Source organism: Urocitellus parryii (assembly GCF_045843805.1).
Source record: "Urocitellus parryii isolate mUroPar1 chromosome 9 unlocalized genomic scaffold, mUroPar1.hap1 SUPER_9_unloc_5, whole genome shotgun sequence".
NCBI classification, from domain to species: domain Eukaryota; kingdom Metazoa; phylum Chordata; class Mammalia; order Rodentia; family Sciuridae; genus Urocitellus; species Urocitellus parryii.
In genome coordinates this window covers 35,049-45,606 of record NW_027551791.1, presented here as the reverse complement: position 1 = coordinate 45,606, position 10,558 = coordinate 35,049, and the positions used below count along the sequence as shown (strand labels likewise).

Below are 10,558 nucleotides of genomic sequence, written 5' to 3'. Positions count from 1 at the left end.
ATACACTGAGCTGCTGCAGAGTCTGTGGAGAGTTCTGGGTTCGGGTTAGTAATCCTTTGGTGTTACTTCTTTATATTTATTGGTCTTTATAAGGAAATCAATGCCTTCACCAATATGTTGGAATATGGAACTCATATATTCTTCTAGAAGTTGCAAAGTTTCTGTCCTTGATCTACTTTAAGTTGAATTTTGTGTAGGATGAAAGATCTAATTTCATTTTTTTTGAGTGGACAAATACAGTATAATCATTACAATGGAATTCTACATAATCACACAAGTGAGCAACCACTTGATATGTCAACATCAATAAGTCATCTACAAGCATTATTGAGGGGAAAAAAATAAAAGTTATAAAGCTATGAAGAGAATAATATAAACATATATAAAGAATAATTTTAACTCTAAAACATCCAAATGTATATAATTTAGAATTACATGCTTTTATACTATATATGAAAAAACAATATGTTAATATGCAAAATGAAGACATAGAGTAGGTAAATTAACACAAGATTAGTAGTGGTCATTAAGTCTGTGTGGGGAAGAAGGGAATGCACCCACAGGGGGTACAAAAGGGATGTGAAAAATTTTTAAACCAGTTCAATAGAAGGTGCTTAGAAGAACTCTTTTTGTTATCATTATTATTTAACTGTACATGAGATATACTCACTTCTGTATATGTTAATTAGAAATTTAAAACAAAAGGAAAATGGATGCTCACTCAAGAAAAGACATCAAATTGCTTTTCATCCAGATAAATGTATAAAAATGAGCAATAGCACAATTCACAATCCCCCAAGGGTAGAATAATATAAATACAGTTATACTCAAAATTCTTAACAATAACACGAATAATTAATGTTTGAAATGTGATACACAAAAATATTCTAAGGAAGACTACTTTCACCCAATGCATATTCTGTTGTATCCTAATCGATGGCATTAACTGAATAAACTGAGATATTAATTAAGAGAACTCATCAACTCAAATGTCCATTGTCTTTGCCTTAAAGCTGTATTTCTAATAATAGAATATTTTGATGGGTACTTTATTGTCTTTGAAATATAACCTCTTTTTGAGGTTTGATTTACACATAATAAATCTTCATATTCTAAGTACAACTCAAGTTTTGCAAAATATATATGCCATATAACTGTCACCTCAAACATACAACATTCTCCTCACTTCTCACAGTTTTCACCTATTTATTTGCATCAATTCCCAGATTTCCTTTTAGTCCCAGGCCAGCCTTGCTTTTTCTTTTTACAAATATAGTTTTTCTTGTTCAAGAATGTATTAACAAGTCACAAAATATATATGCTCTGTATCTGATTTCTTTTGTTTGGAACATTTTTTAAGAGTCATCAGTGTTGTTGCAGTTATCAGTGGTTAATTTCTTTTCCTTAATGTTCATAATTTGCTTATATTGATATACCAAAATTTGATTATTCTTCTATTTATGGACATTTGAGCTATTTCTAGTTTGTGCTCTTATGCAGAAAGCCACAAACATTTGTATACCAGTTTCTGTATCCATAAATGTTTTCAGATCCCTGGGGTAAATGCCTTAGGTAGCTGCATATTTAACTATGTGTGAGTGTCTATATTCTAAAATTGTTGCACTGTTTTACATTCTAATGAGCAATAGCAGGAATTCTATTGGCTCTACATTTTTTTCTATACTTGTTACTGTCTTTTTAGTTTTAGACATTTTCCTTGGAATTTTAATTTCCATTTCCCTAATGATTACTAATGCAATTATATTTTCAATAGCCATTTGTGTGTCCGTGACTGTCTATTCAAATCCCTTGCCTTTTTTTGTTTGGTTGTTTTATTAAAAGTTATTTTTCTTGATGTGACTCCATTGTCAGACATAGGCTACATAAGGATTGTCTCCTATTCTGGTCTTATTTTTTCTTTTCGTTACACTCTGTTCCAAAGAAACTTTTTCATTTGTTTTTTTTTTTAGATAGACATGATAATAGAGTATATTTTGTCATATTGTACATACATGGAATACAACCCATTTGAATTAGATCCCATTCTTGTGGTTGTATATAATGTGGAGTTACACTGGCCATATAACCATTTATGAGCAAAAGAAAGTTCTCTCCAATTCACTCTACTGTCTTTCCTGTTTTCAACCTCTGCCCTTCCCTTTATTTTCCATGTCTAATCTAATGAACTTCTATTCCTTCCCTCCCTACCCTCCCTTGTTGTGAGTTAGGATCCGCATATCAGGGAGAACACTCAACCTTTGGCAAAGCATCATAGTATAAGGGGGCGGCATGTTCTAGAGGCCCAGACAGCCTAGGCCAGGTGGATCAGGGTCTGTCACTGGATCCTGTGGGCCTGCAGCAAAGCTGTGTGCTGAGTCAGTGGTTCTGATGGCAAAGCTGAGTTTCAGCAAGCTGGGTTGTGAGTGGGTGGCTGAGGGGTAATATATGAAACGTTTGAGCACAGTCATAAGGAGGCAACTTCTCACAAGCTGCAATAAGATGATCAGCTATAGCATTGCCCATTGTTGAGGGGCCTGGAAGTTTGGAATGAATTCTTATGTGTCCAATTAAACAAGGATGCTGACTCACTTGAATTGTTTTTTGTAATGTATTGAATAAATAAAATCACTCTTCTGATGACATATATCCAATGATGGCTGATTCAATATGCATAGTGACTTCTACTTTATAGGTACTATCACTGTAGATATTAACTGGCTAATTAGCAAAATTAAATAAAGCCCGAATGAGAGCTATAAGGTCTGCTTATTGAGCAGAAGTATAAAGAGTCTGCACCACTTTAGTATGAACAAGGCTATTTTAACCATCCTTAACTGAATTGAAGCCATCAGTCATACTATGACTGCCTCAGCCATCAGTTGATTGCCTACAATTTGGGGGAAATTAGATGAGGTTATAGTAGTAAATTGAATAAGATTATAATTAGGATAATAATTTTCTGTTTGTCCAGAAAATTATCAAAAGCTACCTGTCAACCATGCAAAGATTGACAAAGCCAGTTTTGTTGTTGAACTGAAAAAGGTACCACAATAAAAGAAGGCTCAGTTCCCACCAATTGTATGACTCAAATTCTGCCTTTAATAATAAGCTGAGTGACAAAAATCATGAAATGGGTTAAAGATTTTGGAGAATTTTCTCTAATTCCTTCTCTTCTTTCTCAGTTTCTTGTTCACAGTAGAAATTGGGATCAACACTTCTGGTTTGAGCTTTAGTCATTTAAACTGTGGTTCCAGAATCCTCCATAGTGATGATGAACAGCATGCTCAGGAACCCAGATAGGATGAGGTGCGCCTTCTGGAAAGACACAAGCATAGCTTTTACCCCATATTTTGCTGATATGGTCCATTACATTGTCCTGTTTGTAATTCTCTCCACCAGATTAGGAGGATTATAAAGAATAACTGATGATCAATATGATATTGATCACAAAACTGTCAAAAAGAACTAGCATAGCTGAACATTATCAGTTTTAATTTGTAGAATGTGGCCTAGCACTGCAAGAGAAGCTAAGCAGTGAGAAGTGACTAGATGAGTATTTTTTCATGTTCAAGCAATGGCAAAAATAAAATGAGAACAAGTATCAATAAAAACATGAATATAGCACTTTGTGCCAAATTCAGGGATGTGAGTTATATCCACCTACCACAATTGATTTGGCCACAAACTGCATGGATTAACCCCAGTAAGTAAAACTGGAGTGTGTATTACACAATGAGAACATTGACAAACAATTTTGCAAGCTTGTTCTTAGGTGATATGAAATTCCTTGCATAAGCTGAGAGCATTCTGATGGTGATTAGGAGGATCTGTGGTTCTCCACCACTCAATTTTATCTTCATTTTTCCTGTGAATGACTGTCACACAGACTCCTATTTTCATGGGAAGTAAATTATCATTCTAAAGCTCATAATACCAAAGTGCATAAGTGACTCTTATATTATTATGCCATTTTTTTCTGAAATCCATGCAGAAATTGAGAGCACTATGTGTAGTCTTCCTCTAGCTCCCCAGGCTTATGTGCATCAGTCTGCATGTCACTGTAGGTCATGGTAAACACAGCTGCTCCAGAATACCCAAAACTTACACACCTGGATGTTGTTACATGAGGTAGTAACATGCAATGGGGTCCATGCATCACTGTCAGCAACATTTATATTCACACCAAACTGCACCAGGAACTTAATGATTTCTCTGTGGCCTGCACACACAGAATTGTGGAGAGTTATGATGCCTTCATCATTGGGCAGGCTTGGGTCATCAACCTTATAAATAATTCTCTGCATGAGGTCAAACTCTCCTGCCAAAAATAAATCTAGGAGTAAAGCAAGAACATTGAATTTCACTCTCATTCCAGCTTTCACCCTCTGAGCCAGTTTTAAGCAAGTTTGTACTTCTTCCAGGAGCCAGGGAGTCCTGCCCAGTGGTCTCAGGTAGGCACATGCTCACAGTGTCTTCTCCAGCACTTCAGACTACCCACATGGGTAGTGTAGAGGTGGGTATAGGGGTCTCTCCTCCAGATACACTGCAAGCAGATGGGGAGCCTCTGGAATTGGTTACTCTGCATTGTTCTGGAGATTTGGGCTGCTGCCTGGGACTCCTTTAGGCACATAATCAAGGCTAGGAGAAGATGCTGGCATGTCAGTGTTCTGTGAATGGGCACTCCCCACATTCTCTGGGGACAGTGACTCAGGAACTAAAGAGACCACCTCCTTCTCTGGCTCCATATATAAATATGGATTCAGAATTCATGTGGAGCCTCCTGAGTCATCGAGTTTGATGACTTAGATGGGTATGATGGGACAGAGGTGTTCTCCATTGCAGCTATTGTGGGCTCTGATACAAATTTTCTAAATATTTGGTCCATTAGGACCCTCTGGATCTGTAATAGAGCTACATTTCTTTAGTGGTCTGGTGCATTAGACTCTTTCTTTCATAAGGTTTCTAAGTCAGCATCTCTATGGTTTCGGTAATGGTTAGATGAGAAAGGCAATAATTTGATTAGGCTGAGTGGTCAAGGAATTCTTTTATTTTCATGGTCCTCATGAACTGAAGAAACAGTTTCTGTTTCAGGTTCTGAACTGCCATGCTTGCCCTGGCTATTGGGGTTCTCTGGGTGCTGCTGTGAATTTAGGAAGTAGCAATAACAGGCTTGTCATATACACTTGCAAAATGTGATTCTGTATGTGTCTTAGTGCACTCTGCACAACCTGCTGGATTTTTTTTTCCTGAAACCTGATGCTGTGTATACATGGAATATATAGAGCTGGATGCCATTGTCTGAGTTTTTCTGAAGCTTGGACCAACAGCAAGCATCTTTGAATGACAGCAAGGTAAAGGACCAGACTGCAGCAGCAGGTAAACTTTCTTGCTTAGACCCTGGAGAAAGGGTTTCATCTTGGCCAACTGAAGGTATGCTTGGAGGTAGCAGCACCCTTGGCTGCTGCCCTGCTGGTTTGGGATTATTTCCAATGGTTGTAACAGCTGTTAGCAACAGCTGAGGATTTTCATTTGGGCTTAATGTCAGAAGGTGATTGATAGACTTGTCCAAAATAAGACAAGTTAACTTGTTTTGGTTTTCTGGGGATGGGAGGTGGTACTTTAACTAATTTGTATTTGCTGCCTGAGCATCCCACAAGACATCTTTACTGCTCTGGGTTTTCCTGAGTGTACCGAAGGAGGGCTGGGCAGCACACTCATCCACTGGGTTGAACATCAAGAATGCAGGCATGTTCTTCTCTTTCTCCCTCAGTGGAACTACCCCATCATCAGGTTGGTCCAGAGCGTTTCCAGTAATTTGGGGTACAGAAGAGCCTGGACTTAGGAAAAGATCTGCATTTGAAGGGCTCCAATCAGGGCCAGTTGAAGGGATGTTAGAGCCTTTAGTTTGTGCCATGCACTTAGATGTCATATTGGGCCATGTTTATATCTTTATTGGCTACTCTGAAATCTGCATGGCCAAGGAACCATCAGGCAGAGCTGGCTTCACTAGCAGTTCAGGCCTCCATGGCATCCTTAGAATGGTAGAGGACTGGATAGATGGATATACTGCAGCCACATGGCTTAGGGCTGACACTGCTTGCTGAGGAAGATTTCCCTTAGATGAAACTAGAAGATCTTCACTTTGCTGCAGTGCTGCCTTCTTTCTCCACAGTGAGTTCCTCAGCTCATAATTTGATTTCCTATGACTGCCCTTTTTGAATTGCATTTATTCAAACACTCCCTCTGTTGTTGCAGCTTGGCATTCTACTCTAGATTCAAATTCTTAACTGCACTTCCTTGTAGACGTGATCCAGCTGACTGGTTGTCATGGTAGCCATCAATCCTGCCATTCTTGAGTATCTCTAGCTTCCTTGTAAGTTCTTCTACTTTTGACACTGTTAGAATGAGCTCCCTTTGTTTTTGCTGGAACACACCATAAATCTGTTCAGTTTCCTCCACAAGTATCCCCTTGCTTAGCCTCTTCTGTTCCACATGAACTTTAAGTACACTCACATTTTTTTAGCTTGGCTTCCTGATTCTCAGATACTTCTTTTAGACTATTAAGCTTCTCCTGCTCCACAGCTTGTTTTTGTTGACACTAATCTTATTGTTTTAAAAACTTCAAGTGCTGTTGCTTTGTAGCCAGCATTTTATGCTGGGCTTCAATCCATTGCTGCTGGTGAGATGCTATTTTTTTTTTTAATTTCAGAAAGCCCCAGATTTATTTTAGCACTATTAATGCCATTCTCCTTTCTTTCACATTCAGCAGGCATTTTTACATCATTTCTCTTGGGACTTTGATCCTGAGACCTTAGTCCATTTACAATGTCCCTGCCAGAGGGCATTCATGAGGAAAGAAGAAACAAACTTCACTTCTCTGACTTCCAAATCATTAAAGAATGTCAAACATTCTCTCATTATGAGCAACTGGACATTCAGAGACACACATTCAGCCAAACATCAGTCACTCTTGCCAGCTTCTGTGCACAGATTTAACACATCTCTGCATATTGTCTCTGGAATAACTGGAACTTCCGTGCAGTGCTGGTCATTGTTACTAAGGTACACTCTTAGAAACATTGGCATCATTTTGCATCTGAACTGCATCAAAGCAGGTGGTGAGACAGTGCTCCCAGCAGAGCCAAGCCCCCTGGATGTCCAGCGTGCACTGAGCAGAGCTAAGCAGAGGGCTAGGCTGCCCATGATGTGGTGGACCTGTTGTGAGGCAGGGTGGGTGACTCCTATGTTGTTGGAATGCCAATGAACCATGAGCCCATCCCCTGCTGGCCTGGGACTGGGCTTTATCTCCTCCATGCTTATGGAGGTCCAGGCTCACCCATCAGTTCCAAAAACAATTATTGCCAAGCCTGGTCTGACTTTGGAGCCTGTACTGGCCCTATCCCCAATCTCATCCTGCCCAAGATATCCAGACTGCTCTTGTGAAGGGAGGTGCTGGCTGTACACTGCAATTTTCACTAGTAACATCTAATCAAATGCCAAGCCTATGAGAAGCACTCTCAATTATCTTTTGTTTGTATTGATTTGACCTACTGTAAGGCACCACAGATTGTGAGATGATACTGAGTATGAAGACTATCTCACCAGTGCTGCCAATTACCACTATAGAACATCATGAATTGTAAGTTGCATTCCAACACTGAGGATGAATAAATGTAAGAAGATCCTCTTATACTGATTGCAATCTATGATCCTTAATCAAACCCATCTGCCCAGTAGGTATACTTGTGTTATTTTACTTCATGCAAATGTTATCATTGTGAAATATTGTCATGGCTGCAGTTCAGGGCAAGTATTGAACTGTCATTTTTACTGGAATTTCTACATCCTCTTCATAAAATCTCTCTTAAGCATCACTGTGTTATCCTGTTAGGTAACTACTACTTCATTCCCAGTTTATGGGTGAAGAAAGGGACATATAAAAAGGCTAGGCAATATCTAGTAAGTAACAGAGGTTAAAGTAAGACTCCAAGTGAGGTTGTGCTGTGACATCCATTTTCCTTCTTTTCTACTTGGCTGCTCTGGGCAAGGGATGTACCTCGAGAGTACCATGATTGCCTAGCATGAGTGAGGTCCTGGCTTGCAACCCCAGCACAACAGCCCCACCCCACTGCCAGTCCTTCCAGTAGGTAATTGATGTTTTCAGTAGTTAGGCCTAAGAAAGAACATACTTTCTGCAGACAATAATTAAATATTTGTTTGGAAAAATGAGGAAGTATACGATATTAAACATTTGCAATTTTTATAACTTATTTTTATTTGGACATAGTGTTCTATACTTTCCTGAAAATCCTTTCATTTTCATAGGACTGCTCTTCATTATGCCTGTGCCTGTGGCCATCCAGAAGTGGTGACACTCCTGATACAGAAGAAATGCTGCATTAACTTCTGTGGCAGTAACAGCAGCACAGTTCTGGTTAAGGTAGATAGTAGCTGAAGATGGATTTTATTAGAATTCCTAGAAGCAATGCATTTTTTTCCAAGTGTGGCTAGTTGGTGAATCCTGTCATATATTAAATGTGAATTCCTGGAGTTGATATGCCCTTTCTTGGTGCAGTCCTGTCACACTGCACAATTCCAGGAGGAACAATGTGATATGATTTTGCTGAAATCTGGTGCAGATCCAAATGTTGTGGATGCCAGGGGCAGCACTGCTCTGCACTTCGCTGTCGACCATGAGAACACAGGCACAGCATCAGACCTGCTGATGGACACAGCAATCATTGAAGCAAAAAACAAGGTATATTTAGATCAACTTTATTTACAATTATTTGACATCTCTTTTTTTTAACAGTGATACATTCAGAAGAATTTCAACATTCATCCTTTTAAAGAAATCCTGGAAATTACAGGTTTCTTTAAGGTCATTTAAGTATATATTAGTACACAAAAGAGAAATTTAGTCATCAATTTCTTTTTTTTCAAGCAAACTTTTCTACCAATTTATTTTTTTAATTAGAGTAAAACAATTCAGAACAGCAAAATGTACTTGTGAATTAAGCATATGTGTGTGTGTGTGTGTGTGTGTGTGTGTAGTACTGGGAAGAGAAGCAAGGGATTTTCCACTACTGCCTACATTGCCAGTCCTTTTAAAATTTTATTTTGATACAGGGTTTTGCTAAAATGCCCAGACAAGTTTTGCAGTTGTTACTCTCCCACCCAAACTGTCTCAGTGTCTGATATTTCAGGAGAGTGCCACTGAACACAGCCTGGAAATAGGCTTGATCTTAAAAATGCAAAACAAAAAAAAAAGCCTTTGATGAGCCAGAGGAATTTAATTATCATTGACAAGTTCTATAAAAGGGACTTATCTCTCAGTGGGGAGGCTCAATTAGGGAAAAAAGGAAAAGGAAAGAAATATATAGAACTATATGCAAGTACAGGAGGAAAAAAGAGACTTTTGATGTAGAAAAAACATGTTCTTTCAGTTTGTTTATAGACAAGGTTTTTTTCACATTTGGGGAAAATAAAAATATTCTAAAAAGGACTGGGAGTACCTCATTGAAGAATTTTTTCTCTATTTTTAATTTATACTATACTTGTAAAAAATACACTCTGATAATGAAACATTATTTTTAAGAACTGCTGAAAATGAATTATTAAAAGCATCTCCATCTGTCTTCTCACACACTTCATGGTTTGCAGTGTTGAACACTCTCAGGCTGGTCATGCCTGGGCTTTAGGAACCCATCAGACCTCCTGAGACAATCTATTTTGGGGCCTGATTTTTATGGTATCACAGTACCATGAAAGAGAGCATACTTTACCTTACAAAATGTGGCTTTGAACACAGTCCATTTGATAAGATCTCACAGCAAATATATCCTCATCTACACACCAGGTCCATGTACCCAACATGGCCTGTGTGTGTGTGTGTGTGTGTGTGTGTGTGTGTGTGTATGTGGAGATATATCTCCTCACTGTGAATTGAGTCAACATGAAAATTTAAGAAGTCTCATGCAGAACTTGGCTATTAAGCCCACTGCAAGAATTGAATCTATTCTTTGAGTCCATACTATTCTCTTGTGAGTGTTTCAGAGTGAAGTCCTTTGTCTAAGGTCTATGAGTTCTCCAGTTTGCTATTAATCCACACAGGTGTTCCATCAAGTGAGCCCTTGCCTCAAGAAGTATTTAAGTTTACATCTCCTGTTTGAAATATATTTTTATAAGGATGTTAGTGTCTTTAAAATTGCTTATTTTAGAAAAAGATTAGGGCCAAATCTTCTCCATATTGGCTTAGTATTTGACCTCCTTAACAAAACACTTAAAGCACAAGATGTAAAATCAGGAATCATAAATGGGATGGGTTCAAACTAAAAAGTTCTTCTCAGCAAATGAACCAATTAATAATATGAAGAGAGAAACTACAAAATGGGAGAAAAATCTTCACCACATGCACCTCACATAGAGCACTAATCTACAGGATATTTAAGAACTCAAAAAACTTAACACCAAAAAAACAAATAACCCAGTCAATAAATGAGCTTAGAACTGAACAGACACTTCACAGTAGAATAAATACAACTAATCAACAAATACA

The 10,558-nt window shown here is 38.3% G+C and overlaps 1 pseudogene; it reads right to left on the bottom strand.

Moving 5' to 3' along the window:
- Nucleotides 1-3,768: 3,768 nt before the first annotated feature.
- LOC113178571 (apoptosis-stimulating of p53 protein 2 pseudogene) lies at nt 3,769-7,080 on the bottom strand (annotated as a pseudogene).
- Between the last annotated feature and the right edge of the window lie 3,478 nt (nt 7,081-10,558).